This window comes from Tamandua tetradactyla, chromosome 25, assembly GCF_023851605.1.
Source record: "Tamandua tetradactyla isolate mTamTet1 chromosome 25, mTamTet1.pri, whole genome shotgun sequence".
NCBI lineage: Eukaryota > Metazoa > Chordata > Mammalia > Pilosa > Myrmecophagidae > Tamandua > Tamandua tetradactyla.
This window is the reverse complement of record NC_135351.1, coordinates 24,996,871-25,024,247: the sequence shown is the minus strand read 5'-3', so window position 1 is coordinate 25,024,247 and position 27,377 is coordinate 24,996,871. Positions and strand designations below refer to the sequence as shown.

Here is a 27,377-nt window from a genome sequence, read left to right as displayed (position 1 = left end):
TAGAGTGGACAAGCAAGCAAAGGAGAAAGAGAGAGAGTGCTGCAGGAAGCAAGAGGCTGGACGTGACAGAACCCGGAACAGAAGGGAAGGTCAGGAGATGCCTCCACATGACTCGCCGGCAGCCAGCCCCAGCACGCCACTCATGGGGAAGAAAGCATAACGTCCTGATGACATCCTGACTTGGACTCTCTTTTAGCCTCAAAACCGTAGGCCCACACATGGCCATGAGTTTAACCGGATCTATTTCATGGCATTTGCTTGAACACCCTAGGAAATGAAAACAGACTGCAAGACTGTGCTCCCTATGCTCCTTCCATGGCCCTTTTCCTACCACACTTACATTCTCATGCTTAAAAGGGTATCTACTGCACTATTCTCTGACCAAACTTCAATGGCAAAATTATGGGTTTAAGCACATTCACATGTTTAAGAAAAAAGAAACACTCAGCATTCATTCCTGGTTCCTGTTTGAACTTAAAGCTTGTTATTGAAGTTGAAGAAAAATCCTTAGAAGTATGGAAGAAATTTAAGTGTTATTCTAAGTAACAATATGTGTGTTCTTAAGTAGGAAACAGGAGAACAGCATCTGCCAAATTCACTTAGGCCTCATCTGATACTATCTCACTGATGTGGGTCCAACTTACATTTGTGTCTATCTTTCCCTCCCCCATTTCCTCTTCATTCCAGAAGCAGACCAAAATCGCAGCAAAGAAGCTGGACAGGATTTCCAACAAATACACTGAAAACACTGTCAAAAAAGTGAATGCCTATCTAGTCTAAGCATCTTCTTATTTCAATTAAGGAAAATCTAAAAAGCTAAAACAACTCTTCATGGGACATAAATACAGCAAACAAAATCTAAATATTGATTATAAGACAATGAGATTTTCAGTATATATGCTAAAAAGAACGAATTAAGGACACCTTATATTCTATACTTGTGCAGAGGGTAACGAAAGTTAAGATGAGTCAACTTCCAAGCTGGATATACTTTTTAATTCAGACTTATTTTTTAAGCCTCTAGATTATGTTTAATCATACTTCCAGCTCTTGTTCCCCAGCACTGATGGGGAACTGTCAACTCTGATGCTAATGAATTTCAGACTTCAGATACTTCTAACTAAACACCATCAAAATCAAGCATTATTTTTGAAGGTACACAAATTTCACGACACTGTCTTTGATTTCTACATTTGGAACATTTTTAACCTAGTAATGTCGTTGACACTATTTTTAAAAGAAACAGTCAGTTTCCAATCAGCTACGCCTTTAAAAGTCAAAGTAAAAATGGCCAATTGATTTATATTTTAAAAGTCATCTAAGTGTTTTCCCTTATAAAGATTTGTGAGGCATTCCTATTTCTTTCCTTGTGACTTCTTGTTAAATTAAGGCACAGAACTATATTAGTATAATAGCCAAAGAAAAAAAATAATTTTTAGAGAGTCAAACACAGGTGAAAAAATCTTGCCTCTCCCCTGACAATTAGGTGTCAGTTAATGAATAATGCTAATGCTACTTCCCTTCTTAGGTTCAAGGGGTTCAGGTGATAATGCTGTGATGTCTAATACACAAGCTCCTTCCACGTCCCACCCCACTCAAAATAAATAAGCAAACAAACAAACGAAGGTCAAAGATGTGACTAAGAAACTGTACCAGGCACTGCTGCTTAGCCCTTGGAGATACCATAGGAAATGATATATTCGTGCCCTCCCTAAGGGGATCACACTTCAATGGAAGAGACAAAGTTAACAGACAATTAGAATTAATTCAGCGTGATGAGGGCTGCTACAATGATAATCACAGGTGCTACCAAAATATATAGGAGGGACTTTTAACACAGTCCTGGACCAGGAAATATTGGGGATGCTTGGAAGAGTTTCCCAGAGGAAGCGATGCCCAAAAGAAACTTCAAGGTAAGTAACAATAAGACACCTGCTAGGATGACTATAATAAAAAAGACTGAAAATAACAAGTGTTGACAAGGATGTGGAGAAATCGGAAGCCCCATACATTGCTGGTGGGAATGCATAGAGTGTAGCTATTTGGAAAGATAGCTTGGCTGTTCCTCAAAATGTTAAACCTAGAGTTATGTGACCCAGCTATCCTACTCCTAAGTATGTATCCAAGAAATTGAAAACATATGTCACACAAAAACTTGTACACAAAAGCTTGTGCTTATTCACAGTAGCAGAATTCATAATAGACAAAAAATGGAAACAACCCAAATGTCCATCAATTGATGAACGGATAAACAAAATATGTTAAATTTAAAGTGGAATATTATTAAGCCACAAGGAAAGAAATACTGATACATGCTACAACATGAATGAATCTTGAAAACCTTATGCTAAGTTAAAGAAGCCAGACACAAAAGGCCACATATCATATGATAACCATTTGTAGGAAATGCCCAGAATAGGTAAATCCAGAAAGTAGATTAATGATTGCCAGGGACTTAAGGGAGGGACTGGTAAAAAGAATAGGTTTATTTCTACAGTGATAAAAATGTTATAGAATTAGGTAGAGGTGGTAGTTGCAAAACTTTGTGACTATATTAAAAACCACTCATTTCATATTTTAAACTAGTGAACTTTACATTTGTGAATTATAAGTCTATTTTTAAAGTAAAAAAAAAGAAAGAAGTAAGAGTGAGCAGGTAAAAAGAGAGAATTATAAGGTTGTGAAGAAGAAAAAGAAGTGATGTCACAAAACCTAGATGAAAAAGAAAAGGGGGAAACTGACATGGGTTCCTGAGGTGGAGGGAGAAAGTATGTTCCAGAGTGTGGGAAGTAGAGTATTGAGTGAGAATGAGCCAGGAACTCACCTTCCTTTAGTGGCAAAGGCACAGAAGGAGTGCAGGTAAACTGCCTAGGCACAGAGACAGAAGTTGAGAGAGTTCATGCGTAAAGTATCTGTTCTAATGACAAGGCAAGAGTCAAGAGGGTGGGTGTGATGGATTGAACTGTGCACCCCAGTTTGGACACATTTTGGTCTTGGTCTGCAATCTTATGGCTGTGGATCCATTGTAAAGATGTCTTCAAGTTGATACTTCAGTTAAGGTGTGGCCCCACTAAATCAGGTTGGGTTTTAATCTGGATTGCTGGACTCCTTTATAAGTAGAGTGAAAATAAGACCAAAAAAACCACAGGGATTGGCCAGAAACTTGATATCAATGGAAATGGGAAGAAAAGCCAAGGAGAGGCCACCACATACATTTCTATGTGACAGAGAAAACAAGGACCAAGGATTGCTGACAGCCAGTTCCAGAACTCAATCTTTTGACAGAAAAGCCTAGATTTTGGACTTCTTCTTGCCTCAAAACCGTGAGCCAATTAATTCCCATTGTTTAAGGAAATTCACTGTATGGTATTTGTTTTAGCAGATGGCAAACTAAAACAGTGGGGAATGGAAGTTTGAGGTGAATGGAGGAAGTTCAGAACAACTCTGTGGAAACAACTTTTGTGGAAGATAAGGGAGAGAGACAACTGGAAAAGAAGTAAGCTATTGAAATTCCTACTATTTTCTTTAAGGAAAAAAACAAACAAACAAAAACAATTTCCATATTTATTAGTATAAAACAATTTACTTCAGCACAAATCAACAGGGAGTCTCAGAAGAGATTTTCTCCTCTATCAAATCTCTCCAGTCCTTGGCCAAGAATACGAGGGGCTCAAGGCTGTCTTGGTGCTGCTTTTTACAGGAATATTTGCATTTTTCTGAGGCCTCCTTATTCAGTTATGGATCAATTCAGGCCTACAGTAAGGAGCTCCTTAGTTTGTATTTTCCCCATATTTTACGATATAATTTCAACAACTGAGTATCATAGGCTTCAGAAACTGATATTAAGAGGATTTTTAATAAAGCCTTATAAAGCTTTTCAGATGCTTAAGGGAAAACAAGATTCTGTCCTTATTTACCGTATCTTATTTTTTTCTTTTGGTATTAGTATTTTGCCTTAATTTTTCAACATTAAAAATGAGAATCCTATTTGATATAGTCTAGGTTTCACAAGATGTGAACACTTTTTTTAAAATTTTCTATGCTTCAATAACCAGTAATATGTACTTAAGTGAATAAAAGTTCTTGTTACCTTTAGTTAGTAAAGGCGATATTGAGTCAGATGGTGAAAATCTTCTCAAAAACTTCCAAGTCAAGATCTAGATCCCTGCAGCATGATGATGACAGAATAGCTCCCACCAGATGAGTTTGCCTATGGACAAAAGTCAATGATTTATTAGAATCTTGTATGAAAGATGGTTTTGCATAGCTACTACTAACTAGGAAAAAAAGCAAGACTTTAAAGTACCAAAGTTTCTGATTTCTACTCATTAGATAAATACATACTCATTAACATTTTTTGAAAGCTTACTATCTAGCAGGCACTTTTCCCCATATAACCTCATTTAATTTTTATCCCTCAGCCATTTTACAGATGAAGAAAGTGGAGTAGCTTGTAAAAGGCAGAGCTGGGATTCGAACCCAGGGATTTTGCCTCCAGGTCCTGGGTTCTTATTCACTATACATACTGCCTTGACATATGTCCATATAATCTAAGAAGATGTTTAACGCTCAGATGGTTTGAGGAATCCTAGGTTATTAATTCCCATTTGATTGGTAGTCTTTCTCAAAGTATACAAAAATGTGATCCAAACTTCAAAATACTATAGATAGGGTGATACAGTAAAAAGATAGTGAATAAGGGAAGGAATCTACATGTAGAGCTACAACCAACAGCTGAGTGTTGGGACTTGTCTCAAAGGATCTTATGCCTGAGGATGTGCACTGTTACTGAAAGGGGGGTGCTAGATGACTACAACATGCTCATGGTTCCAAAACTCTTTATCACTGAAAAAATAGAGAGAGAGAGAAAAGAAACCTTACACTTGCAAAGCTCTTTCCCCAACCATTGACAAAGTATTTCCTTTCCCCTAATTAATTAATTCTGTCAATTGGTCCCTTCTCTCAGGTTATACTTTGTTAATGCTGGTCTATCCTCTACAATGAGGACTTATTTACAAAATACACAATTCAATTTGTTCCTTCGAATCCTTTTAGGATAGGGGCAGCGTACAAAAATGTGAAAAGAAATAGGTCCCAAGTTAAAGCTTATTCAGTACAGGAAGATTAAACTATTTACTATTCATTTTAATAAAAAGGGCAATGCTTAATTCTATCTAAGCATTGTGGGGGACATGCCGTAGGATTGACTGGAAGAATGTTGGAGACAAAGAAGCAAGACTGAGAGCCCAGAGCTGATGGCAGGGTACACAGTGGACAACACTGATTAATAGTTCAGCTTCCTCCTTTAGGGATATACCCTGTTTGCTAACTCCTTTTGACGCATAAATTGACTTACACTTGCAATATGTAAACATGTTGAGATTCAACATGTGAACTTGAAGCAAGACCTGCACTCTCTATATTTCCTAGGCATTTCTGCCAAAGTAAATATTTTCCCTTGGATCTTGATTCTCCCTCCAATCTTGTTTTCTTTGCATTTTGCTTTGATCCTGTCTTCATTTCTGCTGTGCTTCCTGGATATTTAAACTGTGTGCCTTCTCCTTTCCAAAGCAGGAAAGGAACCCTAAGGTGGGGGGAGGTGGGGCGGAGCTGGCCTTGGGGATAAAGGAAGAGTTCTTAAAGAAACAGTACACAGTAGTAGTATCCAAAAATAAATGGCATTACTGCCATTCTATCATCAGAGTGTGAGGAGGAATCAAACTTCTAACAAATGATCAAATGGAATTTCTCTTGACCAGCTGCTCTAGGCTTTACTTGGCATGAATAAATTATAGCAGCAGTAGTCACAGTAGCGGCAATAGCAGTAAGATACTTCTATAGCACTTCCTCTGTGTCAGCACTTAACCGGTATTAATCATTTGGTCCTCACTATAACCTGTGAGATAGGCAATTTATATATATTATATATAAAATATATAAATACCTATATTTTATAGATGAGATCAGAAGCAAAGAGTTCCGTTCACTTGCTCAAGGTCACACATCTGGTGAGTGATAGGGGCAAGAGCTGAGCACAAGCAGTCTGACTCCAGAAGCCCACTCAGAATCCCACTGATCTAAAATGCCTCACCATCCTTTTGATATTCATAATGATGAACCTAGCATGCCACTGGTTCCTGATCCTTTTCCCAGTCAAATTTGGGTGAATTTGTGTAGCCATATAAACCACTCCTCTGGGTTGTCCCACAAGTCCTGATTTCATGAAATTATATTCTTGCCTATACAACAATTTCACAAAAGCCAACACTAAAAGTCTTATTTAATGATTCTACCTTATAAGATTTTTAAGCAAATAAATCTAAAAAATAAAAAACGATTTGGAAACTATTCCTTTTAACATTGTACAATAAAAAGTTAAAAGCTAAGCATATCTATACTCTTTTCTTCTACTTTTTTAATTTTAATTTTATTTTATATTCTAGGATGTATCCAGGCATTACATGAAGCTATTCAGGATAAAAGGCCTTCATTTTTCTTCTGGGCTCCCTGTGTTTCAGTTATTCAAAGAACTATCGAGACAGAATGATTTAGATTATATGCTTCTTAAAATTTAGGTTCCAAACAAAATAAACCTTTCTTCCTTTGGTCTCAAAGAGTAGGTGTGGTTGTAAAATATAGATAATGTCTTCCTTACCCCTGTGTTCTGAATTACCTTAATCCTGAGCTGATTGGCTTTCTTCTACTTTTTTATCTCAAAATAATTTTGGATGCATGCAAGGTGTATGAACTGCTCATTTCATGGTAGAATTATAATAAAATTGTTTCATTGCTTGTAACAAAGTTACCTGACTAATGCAAACTGCTGATAAGGAAAACTGTAGGGGGTGATATGGGAACTCCCTACTTCTTGCATGATTTTACTATAAATCTACAACTGCTCTATTAAATAAATATTAACTTTCATACACCCCTCATCCAGAGACCCCATTCACATTGTGCTAAATGCCCCAATAATGCTCATTCTAGCAAAAATGATTACTTTGAGAATCATACCTTGCACAGTTGTCAGCTCTCTTCAGTGTCCTTCAACGTCAGTTCTTTCTTAATCGTGATAAACTTAATGGTTTTGAAGACCACAGGACAATTATTTTTTACAAATCTGTACTTGGATTACTGATGTTTTCTCACAAGAAAACGCAAGATTGTATTTTGGAAAGGGATCTCACTGATGCACCACTGTTCTTGTCACATCCTGTCAAGTGACAAAGAATGTCCATTTGTCCCATCATGGTGATGATAATTTTGATCACTGCAGCAAGGCGCTTCTAGGTTTCTCTAGTAAAGTTACTCTGGTTCCCTTAATAATGAATAATTATGTATGGCGGGCAGATACTTGAAGATTATATAAATACCCTGATCCTTTTCTAACTTTTACTCACTTATTTTAACAGCCATTAGAGTTTCCTACCTGAAGTGTAACTATAGTCCCCAAATTATGATCATTCAAATTCCAACATTTCTTCTTTTTATCAGATGGCATTCTATTTCAAAAAAGAGCTTTCTTTTCTCCCATTTATTCATTTACTTAGTCATATCCATGTGGACTTATGGATTCCAAGGTTGCTCAATGAGATACAATGATACCATCATTATTATTTTGATGCTCAAATTATCCCAGGTTTGCCAAATATGAATACTTTCAAGGTGGTGACTGTGTCCTATTAGCACAGATTCATTGATTTTGAGCACTTCCATATGTTCTGGCACGAGACAGTCAAGGCTTATCTTGTATGCTCCCTTTCCCAGTTCTAGAACTAGACCTTTTTTTTTTTCAAAGATCAGAGAATGCTATTTCGAGGCCAAAATCAGGTGGGGTGTATGTGCTTATATTTTACTGGGCTGTCACTGCTTCTCAGCCCTTTCAGTGAGCAGAATTAAGAAGTGTGTGTGTGTGTGTGTTTGTGTGTATATGTGTCTGTTATATATAACATTCATCTATATTACATATTTAACATTTGTATTATTTCCATATCTATACATATATATTGACAGCCATGAATTTACACTGAGACCTCAAATTCTAATCCTGGACTGAAGAGTTCACTGCAGGGGGTGTATTTCATACCCCCTTCCCCTTTTATATGTTTGTTAACTCTCCTTTCTCAGAGAGGAGCCTGGCTCCCATTACCTTCAATATATTTGCTTTTTGGCCCCGACTGACCTCTTTGCTCAGATCTCACTGATGTTTTTTTGACTGTCTTATTAAGGAAGAAAGGAAAGAAAGAAGGAAGAAATTATGGAAGAAAGCAGGGCAGGCAGGCAAGCTATAACAATGCTTTGAAATTTGATCATCTACTCACAATACAAACATAATCCAGGCCCCAACACCTCATTCCCAGGCTATAGAAGATAACAGAGTTTCAAACTTTCTTCCAATGCTTGTCATCTGTCTGTCAGTATGTGTGGGACATATGATTGTTCATATATTCACTAGGAAATGATTTTAATGTGTTCAAGTTTTGTATCATTGAGAACCGGACGTGACTTACTTCTGCAAAACAGGTAGAAGAAATTCTAGTATATTCTTGCTGAATGCCCCAGCTCCTCATTTTAAAGATGAGGAAATGGAGGTCAGAGAGGTTATACGCCCTGCTCAAAGTCACAGGGCTAATTGGTAGCAAAGCCACAATCAGACCCTTGGGGTTCTGACATTCCAGATCACTTATGCCATGCTACTTTTGTAAACGTTTTCCAAGCCACAAACATACAATTTAAAAATATGTCCTCTGAGAAACATGTAATGTCACAAAACCTCATCAGAAAAACTTATACCCACGAATGTAACTGGCCTATTTAAATATCTTGAAGAGAAAAACCTCTCCTCTGAGCATAAACAAAAACACTTATTCAAATGATAAACTATATAGTTCCCGTAACCAGAAACAGTTCCCTACTTTAAAATTCTGTGATTTCTCCAAGTCAAAATCATTAGCATCAATCACTATGGTACCATGGACATGGAGAAATGTAAAGTGAGATAATAAGACCACCTACCTCATAGGCATACCAGGAGCCTAATATAAGACTGCCTGTGATAATACTGTGTAAACTGGAGATTGGGTGCTGCTGTATACTTAAAAGTGGCTCTTTATCCCTTGATGTTAATAGGGAATCTGTCAAAAAGCTGGTTAAACCAACATTTTTGGGTCTGGGGTAACATATGTGTGTGTATATATATAAAATACAAAAATTTGCACTCTAAGCTACAATTCGGTGGCATTAGACACTTTCAAAATGATGTGCTACCAATGACAAAACATTTTTATCACTCCAAAGACTGTGGGCCCAAGAAGCAATAACGCCTCCTCAACCCCACCCCCAAGCCCCTGGCACCCTCTAATCTACTTAGGGTCTCCGTGAATCTGCTTATTCTAGATATTTCATATGAAAGGGATCATACAATACGTTTTCCTTATATGCCTTGCTTATGTTTCTCAGCATAACATTTTCAAGGTTCACCCCCAGGGGGCAGGTATCAGAACTCCATTCCTTTATAAGGCTGAATACTAGCCCCCCCCACCCCCGTGTGAACACACCACATTTTGTTTGTGCATTCATCAGTCAGTGGACACGTGGGTTGTTGCCCTTTTGCCTACTGTGAATAATGCTATGAACACTGGTGTACAAGCTTCTGTTTGAGTCCCTGTTTCAATTCTTTTAGGAGTGGACTTGGCAGGTTATATGGTGATTCAACGTAAAACTTTCTGAAGAAGAAATCAACTTTTTCCAACATGGTGTGTCAGCCCTGGCACCAAGCTCATACGAAGCATCACACTTTTGGTATCCCAGTTTTCCCTGAAAGAGAAATGAAATTCCTACCCCGCTCAGTTATGAGACTGGGCTTTATCCAACAACCTAAATGCTAATCCAGCTCCACCATTTCTGAGCCATATGACAGTAGCAAGTTATTTGCCTTCTCTATGCTTCCGTTGCTTGCCCATACAATGGGGATAAAGATGTCAGCTTCTCAGAGCTGGTGTTCAGATTAATGAGGGAAAAAAACATAGGTATAGCACTTAACACAAAGCCTAGCACCCAGTGCTCAATTAATAAATGATAGCACCTTATCACAATACCATCCTCTGGTATTTTCCTTTATTCGGATACATTTTTATTACTCTTCATCCTTGAAGTTGTTTGTAATGCATACTATAGGTGGGAAATGAAAGCTGTTTGCAATCTGCTATAGCAATAAATAAAACAGAGAGCTCACTTTATATGTGCAACAGGATATTTAGGCAGTTCCTAAATCACTTCTTTGTTTTTCTATATTGAGCCTTACACAGACCAAAAGGACAACACCAGTTTCTAGCTTTTCTCCCCCAGGATATTGGATATGGTCAGTTTACCCAAATATCTTGCATCTGAAAGATGTCACTTATCATATGAGATGCTATACTTTGATACTTAGCCACACAGGGGCTAATTAAGGATGAAATTTCAGACCAGGATATAAAATGAAAGAAATGAGTTTATTTTATGGAAACGGGGGGGCAGTTGCACGTAATGATAAAACCCTTAAAAGATTTAAAACAGATTAGGAAAACAGTCTTCAGGCAGGACAAAAATGGTAGCTCTCTCTTCTTAATGCACTACCCCTGCAAACTAAGCTGTGTTTTATTATTTAAAGCTTACCATTTTTTAATTGTTTTTTTTCTTTCTGAAAAAAAAAAAATATGTGTGTGTGTGTGTGTGTGTGTGTGTGTGTGTGTCCGGTATTCAATGAAATACCAGGTGCACTGTAGCTTTCATTCTGGTTAAAAAAAAAACAAAAAACACTAACTAAAACTATTGTCACTCATGGAATTCAGCCTACCCTGTCAACCAGGAATTAAAATCTCTTTAAAAAGAGGCTTTGCATGGCTCATGTGTCAGACCGACATGAGCTGGATCAGCTTACAGAAGGAGCCAAAGATAAGGCATCCAAAGGTGGTTAGAAGGAAGCAGCCCCCAGAAAAATCTATGATTTCTTTGCTTTTTCTACCCCGCCCTCACCCCCTCCCTCTCTTTCCCCAGCATAAGAATTGGTGCAATGTCGGACTCAGATGAAAGAGCCATTTCTTTCCCTCGTATTTCCACCTCTTTATTTTTCTTTTAAAATAACAAAACAAAAACACATCATTTAAAATCCCACTAACAGGCCTTTGATTTTATTAAGTCTAAAGGTATAAGGCCTGGTGAGTGAGTACTGTTTGATTTATTTGAAAAGAATGCATCAAATATTAGCTGAAAATTGGTTGTAAATGGGGCCACTTAAGCCCCCATAGAAAGGAATTACAGGGTTTTGGGATTAAAATTGCAGGAAGCCAAAAAAGAAAATTGAGGACAAGGAGATGATGACTGACAGGCTTGGTGTTATTATCTATGAGAATTCTAAGGACACTGAGGCTTTGAAAAAAATATTACACGGGTGACCTTGAGAACAAGCCCAAACTGAAGAAGTCAGCTTGGTGTGGTTTCCTGCAGAGATGGAAGGAGAGCAGACTGAATTCTTCATTTCCAAATGGATGATGATGACATTTCAGATAAGCAGTTTTGATTTCCTTTTAGCATGCAGCACTGCAAGCTGTGTTTTCAAGAAGAATCAACATCATGCAGCACTTGTAAAATGTTCTATCTTCAGTAGCTGTTTGAAAGCCTGAAATTATGCTAGAGAACTGCATGCCTTTGGGTCATAGAAGATTAGAGATTAAAACTGGACTCTATTGACTAAATTATTATACATGCTTTTTGTCTCTATCCTGAACTTCCTGAGATCCCCCTTCAAAATGAGAATTAGGAGTGGGTTCTGGATCCCTACGACTCTGAGATTTTGGGGGATAACTGATTTTCCTCCCACCCAGTCCTGTAAATAAAAAGTAAAAGAGTGTAGACTATTGCTATTCCCTTTTGAACCTCCTAGAAGGTGAATTTGATAATGCTGGTACTCCTTTCTACTAGTGGTTCCCAAATCTGTTGTTCCCAGGACCCCTTTATACTCTTAGAAATTACTGAGGGGCAGGCCATGGTGGCTCAGCAGGCAAGAATGCTCGCCTGCCATGCCAGAGGACCGGGGTTCAATTCCCAGTGCCTGCCTGCCCACGTTAAAAAAAAAAAAAAATTTACTGAGGATTCCAAAGAGTTTTTGTTTATGTGGATATTCTAGTTTGCTAGCTGCTGGAATGCAATATACCAGAAATAGAATAGTTTTTAAAAAGGGGAATTTAATAAGTTGCTAGTTTTCAATTCAAAGGTCCAATTAAAATAAGTCTATAGAAATGTCCAATCTATAGATTCCAGGGAAAGATACCTTGATTCAAGAAGGCCAATGAAGTTCAGGGTTTCTCTCTCATCTGGAAAGGCACATGGCAAACACACTCAGGATTTCGCTCTTGGCTGGAAGGGCACGCGGCAAACAGGGGGTCATTTGCTAGCTTCCTCTCCACCTCCCCAGGAGGTATTTTCCTTCTTCATCTCCAAAAGTTGCTGGCTTGTGGACTCTCTGCTTTGTGGTGCTGTTGTGTTCTCTGCTCTTTCAGATTCTCCCTCATTCTCCAAAATGTTTCTTCTTTTATAGGATTCCAGTAAAGTAATAAAGACCCACCTAAATGGGTGGAGACACATCTCCACCTACCCAGCTTAACAACTACTCCTGATTGAGTCACATCTCCAGGGAGATGATGTGATTACAGTTTCAAACATACAGTACTGAATAGGGATTAGAAGAAATGTCTACCTTTACAAAATGGGATTAAGATTAAAACATGGCTTTTCTAGGGTACACACATCCTTTCAAACCAGCACAGTGGATTAAAACCTATCAATATTTACCACATTGCATATTAAAACCAAGGAATGCTTAATATTTATTTACAATTAACATTTAAGACCCATTACATGTTAATATAAATGACACGTTTTTATTAAGTAAAACTAGGAAAAAGAGTTATCTATTTCTGCATTCTCTGCTGTGATACTTGTTTTGGTTGAAGTATATTAAAAAAATCCATTCTCACCCATGCAAAGAGAAAAAACAGTGTAATAGTCTTTCCAAGCAATTGTGGATGGTTTTTCTTTGATACTACACCAAAACTCAACAAGTAGTAGGTTCTATGGGACTCTAAATCCATAACAATGAACTTTTTACACTTCAATATATTAATATCCAGTGGTCTGGATATTAATTCTACTTTGAATGGTTCTTTTGCCCATGTGTGATTTTGTAACAACAATTATTAATCTACTGGAAAATACTGATTTACTGAATTATGCAAACCTTTCAAATGTACTTGGAAAACTTCACTGCACACCTGTGAGAAAATGAGAATGAAAAAGCAACTAATGTCCTACTATTATTACGAAAATTAATTTGGCTTTGCAGAACCACTGGAAAGGTCTCAGGTACCCTCAGGTGTCTGTGAACCAACTTGCTGCTTAGCAAGCTACCAGAAGACAATGATTTGAGGTAAAGTTGAGAATGTGGCAGTAGTTTTTCATTAATAGATCATTTTAGGAACCAGATGTCATGAAAATAAAATGAATCCCCAGGGTGACTTTCAACTTTAGGAACTGGTCAAAGAATTCTACAATGGAAAGTTCCATATAGTTTCAACGCTTTCTGCTAGAAACTGGAAAGGATACAATCCATTGGATTTGGCATTGGTCTCTAAAACAACAACAAAATGCCTAAATTTAAGCAATAATAACCATGTCTCAAACAGAAATCCAGATCCAAAAATAATGTTTTCTAATAGGCTCAAATCATATACTCATGATGGTTTTTCATCTTCTCTGAAATTCGCAAGATTAGTGTGTCCTTCATAATCATTATTGGCCCAACTGCTGCTAAGAGAATTTTAGACTTTAGAGACTAAATTCTAGCTCATAACCCCATCCGCAAATTTCAGCTCCTGAGGGCAAGGATCTTGTCCTACTTTGCCATGCTGCTATGACTAATATTTCACAATGAAGTGGCTAAAACAGTCAGAATTTATTGGCACACAGTCTGAGGCTAGAAAAGGCCCAAAACTGAGATATTGGCAAGGTGAGGCTTTCTCCCCAAACTCTCTGCCATTCTCATGCTGGCTTGCAGGTAATCCTTGGGGCTCCTTGGCTTGAATCTCTGTCTCACATCACATGGTGATATCCTCTTCTTTCTCTTCCAAGTTTCACTGACTTCCAGCTTCTAGCTCCTCCCTATGGATTTCTCTGAATGAAAAAGTCTGAATGCCTTCTGCTTATAAAAGACTCTAGTAATCTGAATTAAAGCCTGCTCTCACTTGGTTGGCCTACCCCTTAACCAACATATTACCTTCAAGAGATTCTATTTATAATGGGTCCATACACACAAGAATATAGATCAAGATAAGAACATGTACTGATTGGGGTACTTAATTCAATCGACCACAGTCCTTAACTGACTTGTTCAACCCTCTATCCCCAACCCCAACACCTAAAACCAGTGCCTGCTCCCTATTCAAAGTTCAATAAATACATGTGGAATGAATGAACGACTTCATTTTTCTATGAATACCACTGAATGTTCTATTGGCAAATATGACACAGTTGAAGAAATGAATATAAAACACAGCACCACTAACAATGCAGCATATTGGCATTTCCATAGATGAGGAAAACTGCTTATCTGTTAATTGAATGTGCTTTAATTAAAGACATTTAATTCACAAGCATATTTTTAGTGAAGACCTCCTGACCCCTAGAAATTCAGATTTCTAATTTAAACTATAACAATTTTTAATTAGCTATAGAAATTATAGCTGAAGAAACATGAGCCCCTGTTGTACATAGACTGCTGTTACAACGCAATATGATACTTTTTTCAAAGGGGAAAAAACTTTTCTTATAATTCTTGAAAGATCAAAATTCTGACAAAGGTTGAGAAGGAAGTGAGAATTTCACTGACATGGTTACCTACATACATGGAAACACACACACACTTTAAAGTGAATATTTTAGTTAAAGTATCACTAAGATTATTATTATACAATGGTTTCTGATATTGGAAACAGGGAAGTGGTACAAAGAGGAGCTGCAAAAAAGCTTCACAAGAGCCCTGATATTTAAGAAGCTTTTGATCATTTGGATTATGTAGGCTAATTTTTTTATAGCCCTGCTTAGGGAGAGAAAGTAGGCCTCATTGGTGAACAAAAGTGACTGTGCAATAGAATTGATTATCTGTTCAAGATGGCTTATGCTGCAGATACTATAAAAAATTGCAGGTGGCTTTGGTTACAAGGGGAGCTATCAGTCATCCTAAACTACTGACACATTTTTATGTACTACAGTCTCAGATCACTCACTAAGGTTACGTATTCATCCATGAAATCTAAAATTTGGGGTCCTACCTAAGGGAACAGGAGGGATTTAAACTGAAAAGTCCACTTTCCCTGGTTCTCATAACAATATCACATTTTAGAACTAGATGGAAGAGACGGCTAAGTCCCTTAAGTTCACCATCTCTAGGTATTGTTGGTGTCTAGCTACTACCTTTGTTCAAACGATAACTGAGAGAGCTACGAATCTCAGGAATTGGGAAAATCTACTTAAACTCTTTTCCCTGGCCTGACTTATGACTGGTCATGAACTCATAAAAATTACAGTGAATATTTGTTCTTCTTCAAAAATTTGCTTGCTACTGGACAAAATACAGAGAGAATCAATTCTAGGCCAGTCTCAGGACCTAATGCATTACTGAGAGCATGGTTAACGCTCCTGCCCTGGAAGAGATAGTCAAATAACTACACACATTGCCGAAACTCTCCTTCCAGACTTGGGTGCACACATCGCCATCACAGCTGGGTAATTTCTACCCATGATGAACCTCTGGGGAAGCTTGCTCGACTTCTACTGACAATCAGCCCAGGAGTTTTAAGCACACAATGTTTGATTTGAGATGAGGCAGTAAGCTGTTTGTACTGGCATTTCTTTTCTAATATAAAAATCCTCAATCTAGATTCACATTGATGAACTTTGTTACACTGCGTTTCATACTTGCTCTCTTAAATCCCAAGTTCTGCGCATTCCCATTTTTGCCTGTTTCCCACAATGGCAGGTATTCTCCAGGAATCTATTAAGTTCAACTCTATGGAGCAAATATGTAATTTTGTAAAGTGTTTCCCCTCTTTCTCTCCCTTCTACTGTCCAATGTTTTCGCATTTTACAGTTCATCAGAACTTTCATCAAGTAACAAAGGGTAGAGGGAAATTTGGACAAGAAGTGGCAAATTTAATTATTAAAAGAAATAACACATATAAGGAAAATTAGAACCCATTGCTAATATTATGGTATATAATGCTTTGTTAGTTTCCTTTTCTTTGGCCATTATTATCTCAAAATACAATTTATGGAGTTGATTATTATTCTGAGTAGCCAGGTAACATTTATGTAAAATCGATCAATGTTGTGCCCATTCTATGTAGCCGTGGACTTTGCTCCTATATGCATACTTATTAATGGCACAAGCACCAAGAATTGTCTTTTATTCATTCATTCACTCATTCATTCATTTTTTTTCAGCATATAATACATGTCAGGCACTGTATCAGATAATAGCAACAAAATACTAAAAATTTCACCGCCCCTGCTCCGGAAAGCTCAGCATAGTGCTAGGTATTAAAAGAAGAGCAACAGAGGGAGTAAGGAAGAAGGAAAGGGCAGAAAGGAAGAAGGGTGGAGCTAAAAGGAAGAAGGGAGGGGGAAAAGGAAGCAGGGGCTTGTCCTGTCTTCAAGACCCATTTTAAGTTCCTACAACTAACATTTATTGATCACCTATTATATGTCTATTTTTGCCTCTCATATATCATGCACTGTGTTAGTTGCTAGGCACAAAGGTGGGTTGTACGCAATGTCTGCTCTAATGTATAGGCTTTCTGCTTATCTTTCCTAATTGCACCCAACTGAATGTTTTCTATGCCTTTCTTGTAACAACAAAACTTATATAATGCCTGTTATGGTAACTGTTCCATTTGTTGGTTTTTAATCTCACCAATACACCACAATATCCCTGAGCAGGAATTCCCTGGGCAGGAAAGGGAAAGATAAAGGAAAAAAAGAAAGGGATTTAAAAAAAGATTGTCATATTGAAAAACCTATTTAATTAAAAGGTAAAACAGAGGAGGGAAGGTCTGCATCCAGTATCGAAGAAGGAATGAGGAGTGGCAGGGAAGGCTTAGATGAGAGCAGGCATTCAAATCAAGTCATGAAGCCTCTGAGCTCACCTGGTGAGTTGTGAGTTAGGAGAGTAGGAGTGTAGAAGGGCAGAAGCAGGAAAGAGCAGTTAGAGGAACTTTTGTCTCCAGGCTTGAAACCTTCCTCTTTATGACATTCCTCTCCTTCGCCTTTCACATCTTCACAGTTACCAAGTCCTGACCTTTCTAGCTTTGAAATCTCACAGCAGCCCATCTTTTCTCGTCCTGCTGGTTCCGCTCTAGTTGAGGACTTTATTATGCAACATGCACTACTGAAGTAGCCCCCAACCTCTGTCTGTACTCCACTCTCCTCTACCCTCCAACCAGCCTGCCATCCATCGGGCACTCTACTGCCTACACAACCTTCTGAAAATTGCACGTTGCTCTGCCAATTGTCATCAGGTTAAAATTCTAAAGCACTTACTCAGACCCCGTGCTAGGAACCTTACAGTCCGCATTGATCTCATAATCAATTTGTTTCACCATATTGTTCCACCTGAGGCAGTGGTTTCATTGCCTGACAAGTAGACAAGGTTATAAAATGGAAACCATAGTAGTAATTACCTTACAGGGTTAAAGATTAAATTAGAATGCATGCATAAAAATAGCACAGAGCCTAGCACATAAGAAGTTCTCAATAAATAATAATAGAAGGAGGAAGAGCCAGAGGAAGAGAAGGAGGAGGAGGAAAAGAAGGAGGACATCTGCTTCTTCTTCTAGGGTCTTCCCCAGGACTGTCCTACCTCCTTCTTTTTTCCTCTCTAAATCCTTAAAATGTCCATAACAACTTCAACTCTGCCAAAAAAAAACCCTTAGAAGTACACAGTAACTCTACTTTTTGGGGCCACAATTCAATACTAATTTTCTCTATTCATTATTGACCCTGCCAAAACGTATTTTCCCAATGGAGTCTTTAAAGGAAGAACCATCATTTTCTTGGTTTACCCAAAGAAAATAGTCACTCCAATCAGCTAGTCACCAAGTTATTTTAAATTGTTAACTTTCTAAATCCTCTCAAATGCCCCTCCTCTCCATCCTCATTTTCTGGAAATATTCATTTCATTAACTAGAAATAAAGTAACACTCATTCAATTTACTTGCTATTAATATTGGGGATAAGTCTCCATAGAGAGTTTAACTGTAAAGTCTATGTCATATGGCTATCTTGAAGATTAAATAAGAGGACATATGTAAAATTTATAAATTCTACCTTTAAATGCAAACATGACATTGCAGTATCTTTATTACAGATAAAGGAAAAAAGTCCAATACTTAAAAACTTCTGATAAACAAGGGCTCAAGATGGCAGCCAGTTTAATGACAAGCTGGTATCTAAAGTTATTGGACATAGTATAAAGGTAATAAGACATCGCAGATGGACTGCCTTAAAGAAGTACCATGACTTTCACTTCAATATAAGAGACTAGGTTAGATCAGAACAGCTTTCCCTCAGAGAACTAAAACAACCAGAAAAAAATAATTAGTTAAAACCACCTCCATTTGAAGACCTTAATGCACTAACAAGGCACAAAGATTTTTGGCACCCTGACTGTGGAAAGAAGGAAGACTGATGGGGGGGAGCCTCATATTTGACTCCTCTTTAACCCATTTGCTGACTGTACTGTAGACAAAAAGCTAAGCAGGGCTTGTCAGTCTTGTAGGGCTCCACAGGAAAAATTGAGGCTCATGACCTGCTAAGGGAAGGGGGCTGTGACGAGAACCCAGGCTTTCAGTTGGGATTTCCAAAGGGCTAATCCACAAAATTCAACTTCAACTGGAAACTGACCACCCCTCACAAAAATTAAAGGGCCACCTTTGGAACAGTTTAATCCCTACCTGAATCAAGGTGACCTGCCCCTGGTCCCTGCCTGCCTTTCAAAAGAAAAGGAAGTTCTTTCAGGAGGGAAAAAACATTACCCACAACTAAATATTGTTTCTATATTTTTAATACATAATGTTCAGCATTTATTGAAAATAACCATCTTACAAAGACAACTAAACACAATCCATGATTCCAGATGAAAACTACTGATGGAGGGTGTTCTAGCTTCCAGCTGCCAGAATGCAATATACCAGAAATGAGTGGCTTTTAAAAGGGGGAATTTAATAAGTTGCTAGTTTACAGTTAAAAGATAAAAGCAGTATCTGAAGATATAAATGGCTGAGAATTTTCCAAAACTGATTAAAGAAATCAAACCACAAATTTGAGAAGTACTATAAATCTTGTTTAGGTAAAACTACATCTACAATATTATAGTAAAACTGTTGAAAACCAATGATAAAAAGAAAGTCTTAAATCTGCTGAAAAACAAAGACAAAGAGAAGATAAAATAAGCTGCTTCAGAGTAGACTGAGAGAGGGAGAGAGACAGCATTTGTCAAATGGTAACAATAAGACTTAACAGCAGACTCTCAACAGAAATAGAGTAGACAGAAGACATGATATCAGAAACATGTACAGAAGGAAAAAATTTCCAAGAATTCTATACCCAGTGAAATTATCATTAAAAAATAGCATCATTTAAAGAAAATCTGAGAGATTTTGTCATCAGAATACCTGAATTATGGAAATTCTCAAAAGAACTCATCAGGCAGAATTAAACTAACCCTGGGTGAAAGCTTGTGGTACAACTCTTCCAAATGACACAGATTTCTTTAGGTCTCTATTCGGTCTGTCCTGTTCACATTTGTTCCAATGACTTGAATGGTATCCAGTGGAAAACAAATATAGAGCTATAAACATGTTAAATAATAAGCATGATTTAAAAAATATGCCCCATATAGCAGTGAAAATAAATTCTTCACTTTCACTAAAAAAATCATTTATAATTTGGATTTTATGTTATTTTCCTATACCTTGCATACCCATCCCATGATTTTCCAAGCCAGCAAAATCTCTGTTCTGTCTTCAAGACCCATTTTAAGTTCCTACAACTAACATTTATTGATCACCTATTATATGTCTATTTTTGCCTCTCATATATCATGCACTGTGTTAGTTGCTAGGCACAAAGGTGGGTTGTACGCAATGTCTGCTCTAATGTATAGGCTTTCTGCTTATCTTTCCTAATTGCACCCAACTGAATGTTTTCTATGCCTTTCTTGTAACAACAAAAACTTATATAATGCCTGTTATGGTAATCTGTTCCATTTGTTGGTTTTTAATCTCACCAATACACCACAATATCCCTGAGATTCATGCACAGGTGATCCCTCTACATCATTTAGCACAGGGTTCTATACACCAGAGCCTTCACATAAATATCCACCAAATTAAATCTTAACAGGAGGGAACAAAGGGATCCAATTCAAACTATAATATTTAATAGAGACAAACAGAAAATCCTTCATTGATATTTTAAAAAATGAGCAGGCTTATGATAGGAAAAAAGACCGCATATTACTTAATAGAAAGCTCAATATATTTCAAGTGTATTGTTTAAGTTGACTCTTGCTCTTAACAGCTAGGAGAGAACTGGCATACATAAAGCCATCTTCTCATGCAATACCACAAAAAGCGACTTCTCTATTCAGCTGGATACGGTCTTAAAAATCTTCACAATAGAGGTCTGAAAAGAATAGCTACAACTTATCATAACTGGCATTCAAGGAGAAAATCTCTTTGCCACTTGCCATCTGACATATAGATCAAAATATATCTACTATTCTCTCCTTTTGTTCTGGATTTGAAATAATTGTTTTTTATTCCAGTTTCTTTCATCATCAAATCAGCTTTAATGTTTCATTATTTATTAAAATGAAATTTTATGCTATATAGTTTCTTTGGTTGGTCACTGTTGTCAGTTTGAAGCTGTTATGTACCCCATAAAAGCCTTATTCTTTTTCTAATCCAGTCCTGTGGAGGCAGACCCGTGTTTAGGGTAGAAACTTTTGATTAGATTCTTTCCATGGAGATTGACCCGCTCAGTTGTGGGTATGGCCTTTTGAGTAGACGGAGATATGACAGAGCACATTCAAGGCGGGTCTTGATTAGCTTAGCGGAGTCCTTTAAAAGGGGAGACATTTGGAGTTGCTTCAGGGCCAACAGAGACACAGATATTTGGAGACGCTTGGAGAACCAACAGAGAGAACAGATCCCTAGACACAGAAGTTTGGAGATGCAGAACCCAGCAGACATTGCCAGGTGCTTTCCCGCAAGATGCTAAGCAAGCCAAAAGCCAGAGTTATGCTCTGGAGAAGCTAAGTGAAGGCCCACAGATACTTAGAGAGAAAACCACTGGCTCAGAAGCTTGGAAGCAGCGGCATCAGGAACAAGGACCAGCAGACGCCAACCATGTGCTTTCCCAGACTGGCCTTTCTTGAGTCAATTTATCTTTCTCTGGATGCCTTACTTTGGACATTTTTATGGTCTGAGAACTGTAAACTTATAACTTAATACACTGCCTTTATAAAAGTCAACCCATTTCTGGTAGATTCCATTTCCAACAACATTAACTAAAACAGTCACTTAACCTTCCAGGGATGAAACTGTTTAAAAAGCTAGTCTAGATTTTTTCACATGCTGTTTTTAGAAAAAAAGAAATTCACTGCAATGATCTAGACATTTGAAGACACACATCCCTAATCTCAATGAACTGCATTAACTTTTTAAGTCCACATTTAAAAAAATATCATCCCAAACCTCCTCCACATGAGTTGGCACTCTGTACATGCCCATAATAACATCAATTCTTTCTCTTGCCTTTTTATTTTTTTGCCAGTTGTTGTTTTCAATGCTTCCATTGGGTTAGAGATTTTTTAATAGAGGTGTGTATCTCCTTAATAAATAAAAGAGTTAATGAAATAGAATAGACAAAGTCTTGGTTTAAAGTTGGCCTTAGGTTTAGTCCTCAGTTCTATTGCTAAATGTCTGTATGATGTTAAATATGTTGTCAAGATTCTTAACTTTAACGGTCTCAATTTCCTTATGTGTGAAATGAGGCTAATGGTATTGAGTTCTCAGGATTGTCGGAACAGAACTAAATAATAAATGGAAATCTCTGAGCATGGTACACGAAACACGGTAGAAAAATATATATACACACACCCACACATATACCATACAGACATACATATGTATGGGTTTGTGTATCCTTCCCTATCTCCCCATTACCATATCTAAAAATGAATCCCTTTCTACCATGTTTCAATGATATTTAAATAATTGAGCTTACCTCTCTATATTAATATCAAATTCCTTTACACATCTGATTCATAAGCACTTGTCCCTTTTCCCTCATATTTCTTCTAGGAATTTCTGGGCACATCCTTTAATTATGGTTGCTCCTCATACTCATTCTTATCTCCTTCCCATTAAGGCATCACCTCCCAAAATTCATGCAGATTTCAGTTTATAACCTTGAAAACAAAATTGATAACTCTCTTTCAATTTATACTCTTCCTGCTTCTTCCTGAGATAGATTCCCTGACCACATATATGGCTCTGTCATTTTTATACAGGAATTACTGGACTATAAAATCATAACCTGTTCTTAGTACCATTTCCAAAGGCAACTGCTCCTTTCATATATCCTCTTTCCTCTACCAAAGTTTCAATATTGACTCTCCTTCTATCTTATTTAAAAGTGACCTTGTTGGGCTCCCTCTTTCTCCGCCCGCGGCGCTCCCGCCGCCAGTCAGCCCTCCTTTCCCTCTTTCTCCGCCCGCGGCACTCCCGCCGCCAGCCAGCCCTCCTCTCGCTCTTTCTCCGCCTGCGGCGCTCCCGCCGCCAACCAGCCGTCCTCTCCCTCTTTCTCCGCCCGCGGCGCTCCCGCCGCCAGCCAGCCCTCCTCTTCCCCCTTCTCCGCCGGCGGCACTCCCGCCACCAGCCAGCCCTCCTCTTCCCCCTTCTGCTACGGCGGCGGAACCGCCGCCATGTGGCCCTCCTCTTTCCCCTTCGGCTCTGGCGGCACTCCATCTGCCATCTTATCCTTCCATTTCTCCTCCTGCTCCGGCGGCTCTCCAACCACCACCGTGCCCTCTTCCGCCTTCACCGGCTGATCCGCCACCGGCCTCGACAGCCTTGCCGCCCTTACCTTTCCTCCTCCAGAACAGCTACTGGGGGGAGTGGAGCCAATACGGAGCAGCTCCCGGAGCCACGACGGAGATCAAAGGGACGGCGTACCCCATCCTGGAACAGCTGACTGTCTGGGAGAACCAGCTCCGGTGAGATCGCCGAGGGGCGTGGGCTTTCCCAGGCGGGACGGCATGCGGCTGGAGTCTCTCCCTTCCTCCTTCCCAGGCCAGCTGGCAGAATTGGGCAGGAGGTTCCCTCGGGCCACGGCGGCTGGCGCCCCCACCACGCGAGGCCCCCCGGACCAACTGAGAGAGATGGGTCGGAAATCCCCAGACCGAGGAGAACGGTGACAGGGGGGTCCCTTCCAAACACGTGACTCCCCGGTCCGGCTGGGAACGGTGCACTCTCCCGGGCTGCGGCGGCTGACGCCCTCCCGCCACGTTTGGCGCCCCAGGCCGACTAGGAAATTCAGTCGGGCGCTCTCCCAGGCTGCGGCGGGCGGCGACCCTCCCCGCGTTCGGACCCCCAGGCCGGCTGGTACTCTTCCAAGCCGCTTTGGCTAGCGAACCTCCCCCACGGCGAGAGTTTTCCAAAGTTAAAGGACCCACACCACCTTTTACTGGTGGAACCCACAGACAAACGTGTGCCACGAGCGCCACCTACTGGGCAGGATAAGAAAAACAGAACCCAGAAATTTCACAGAAAAATCTTTCAACCTGTTGGGTCCAACACCCAGGGAAATCTGACTAAATGCCCAGACGCCAGCAGAAGATAACAGATCACGCTCAGAAAATTGAAAATATGGCCCAGTCAAAGGAACAAACCAATAGTTCAAATGAGATACAGGAGCTGAAACAACTAATGCTGAATATACGAACATAAATGGAAAACCTCTTCAAAAACGAAATCAATAAATTGAGGGAGGACATGAAGAAGACATGGGCTGAACAAAAAGAAGAAATAGAAAAACTGAAAAAACAAATCACAGAGCTTATGGAAATGAAGGATAAAGTAGAAAAGATGGAAAAAACAATGGATACCTACAATGATAGATTTAAAGAGACAGAAGATAGAATTAGTGATTTGGAGGATGGAACATCTGAATTCCAAAAAGAAACAGAAACTATCGGGAAAAGAATGGAAAAATTTGAACAGGGTATCAGGGAACTCAAGGACAATATGAACCGCACAAATATACGTGTTGTGGGTGTCCCAGAAGGAGAAGAGAAGGGAAATGGAGGAGAAAAACTAATGGAAGAAATTTTCACTGAAAATTTCCCAACTCTTATGAAAGACCTAAAATTACAGATCCAAGAAGTGCAGCGCACCCCAAAGAGATTAGACCCAAATAGGCATTCTCCAAGACACTTACTAGTTAGAATGTCAGAGGTCAAAGAGAAAGAGAGGATCTTGAAAGCAGCAAGAGAAAAACAATCCATCACACACAAGGGAAACCCAAAAAGACCATGTGTAGATTTCTCAGCAGAAACCATGGAAGCTAGAAGACAGTGGGATGATATATTTAAATTACTAAAAGAGAAAAACTGTCAACCAAGACTCCTATATCCAGCAAAACTGTCCTTCAAAAATGAGGGAGAAATTAAAACATTCTCAGACAAAAAGTCACCGAGAGAATTTGTGACCAAGAGACCAGATCTGCAAGAAATACTAAAGGGAGCACTAGAGTCAGATACGAAAAGACAGAAGAGAGAGGTATGGAGAAGAGTGTAGAAAGAAGGAAAGTCAGATATGATATATATAATACAAAAGGCAAAATGGTAGAGGAAAATATTATCCAAACAGTAATAACACTAAATGTTAATGGACTGAAGTCCCCAATCAAAAGACATAGACTGGCAGAATGGGTTAAAAAACAGGATCCTTCTATATGCTGTCTACAGGAAACACACCTTAGACCCAAAAATAAACATAGGTTGAAAGTGAAAAGTTGGGAAAAGATATTTCATGCAAATAACAACCAGAAAAGAGCAGGAGTAGCTATACTAATATCAAACAAATTAGACTTCAAATGTAAAACAGTTAAAAGAGACAAAGAAGGACACTATATACTAATAAAAGGAACAATTAAACATGAAGACATAAAAATCATAAATATTTACGCACCGAACCGGAATGCCCCTAAATACGTGAGGAATACACTGCAAACACTGAAAAGGGAAATAGACACATATACCATAATAGTTGGAGACTTCAATTCACCACTTCACCAATGGACAGAACATCTAGACAGAGGATCAATAAAGAAATAGAGAATCTGAATATTACTATAAATGAGCTAGACTTAACAGACATTTATAGGACATTACATCCCACAACAGCAGGATACACCTTTTTCTCAAGTGCTCATGGATATTTCTCAAAGATAGCCCATATGCTGGGTCACAAAGCAAGTCTTAACAAATTTAAAAAGATTGAAATCATATACAACACTTTCTCAGATCATAAAGGAATGAAGTTGGAAATCAATAATAGGCAGGGTGCCAGAAAATTCACAAATATGTTGAGGCTCAACAACACACTCTTAAACAACGAGTGGGTCAAGGAAGAAATTGCAAGAGATATTAGTAAATATCTCGAGGCGAATGAAAACGAAAACACAACATATCAAAACCTATGGGATGCAGCAAAGGCAGTGCCAAGAGGGAAATTTATTGCCCTAAATGCCTATATCAGAAAAGAAGAAAAGGCAAAAATGCAGGAATTAACTGTCCACTTGGAAGAACTGGAGAAAAACAGCAAACTAATCCCAAAGCAAGCAAAAGGAAAGAAATAACAAAGATTAGAGCAGAAATAAATGAAATTGAAAACAATAGAGAAAATCAATAAGACCAGAAGTTGGTTCTATGAGAAAATCAATAAGATTGATGGCCCCTTAGCAAGATTGACAAAAAGAAGAAGAGAGAGGACGCAAATAAATAAGGTCAGAAATGGAAGAGGAGACATAACTACTGACCTCACAGAAATAAAGGAGGTAATAACAGGATACTACGAACAACTTTATGCTAATAAATACAACAATTTAGATGAAATGGACGGGTTCCTGGAAAGACATGAACAATCAACTTTGACTCAAGAAGAAATAGATGACCTCAACAAACCAATCACAAGTAAAGAAATTGAATTAGTCATTCAAAAGCTTCCTAAAAAGAAAAGTCCAGAACCAGACGGCTTCACATGTGAATTCTATCAAACATTCCAGAAAGAATTAGTACCTACTCTCCTCAAACTCTTCAAAAAAAGCAAAGTGGAGGGAAAACTACCTAATTCATTCTACGAAGCCAACATCACCCTCATACCAAAACCAGGCAAAGATATTACAAAAAAAGAAAACTACAGACCAATCTCTCTAATGAATATAGATGCAAAAATCCTCAACAAAATTCTAGCAAACCGAATCCAGCAACACATTAAAAGAATTATACATCATGACCAAGTAGGATTCATCCCAGGTATGCAAGGATGGTTCAACAGAAGATATTCAATTAATGTAATACACCATATCAACAAATCAAAGCAGAAAAATCACATGATCATCTCAATTGATGCAGAGAAGGCATTTGACAAGATTCAACATCCTTTCCTGTTGAAAACACTTCAAAAGATAGGAATACAAGGGAACTTCCTTAAAATGATAGAGGGAATATATGAAAAACCCACAGGTAATATCATCCTCAATGGGGAAAAATTGAAAACTTTCCCCCTAAGATCAGGAACAAGACAAGGATGTCCACTATCACTACTATTATTCAACATTGTGTTGGAGGTTCTAGCCAGAGCAATTAGACAAGAAAAAGAAATACAAGGCATCAAAATTGGAAAGGAAGAAGTAAAACAATCACTGTTTGCAGACGATATGATACTATACATCGAAAACCCGGAAAAATCCACAACAAAACTACTAGAGCTAATAAATGAGTACAGCAAAGTAGCAGGTTACAAGATCAACATTCAAAAATCTGTAGCATTTCTATACACTAGTAATGAACAAGCTGAGGGGGAAATCAAGAAATGAATCACATTTACAATCACAACTAAAAGAATAAAATACCTAGGAATAAATTTAACTAAAGAGACAAAAAACCTATATAAAGAAAACTACAAAAACTGTTAAAAGAAATCACAGAAGACCTAAAT

At 38.4% G+C, this 27,377-nt stretch overlaps 1 long non-coding RNA gene across 6 annotated transcripts in view; it reads right to left on the bottom strand.

Annotated features, from left to right (window-relative positions):
- LOC143669098 (uncharacterized) overlaps positions 1 to 27,377 on the bottom strand; it is a 526,175-nt gene that overhangs the window by 237,681 nt on the left and 261,117 nt on the right. For all 6 annotated transcript variants that reach the window (XR_013168699.1, XR_013168702.1, XR_013168701.1 and 3 more), the window contains exon 6: positions 4,091 to 4,210. This is a non-coding gene — a long non-coding RNA (uncharacterized LOC143669098). The remainder of the gene's footprint in view (positions 1 to 4,090; positions 4,211 to 27,377) is intronic.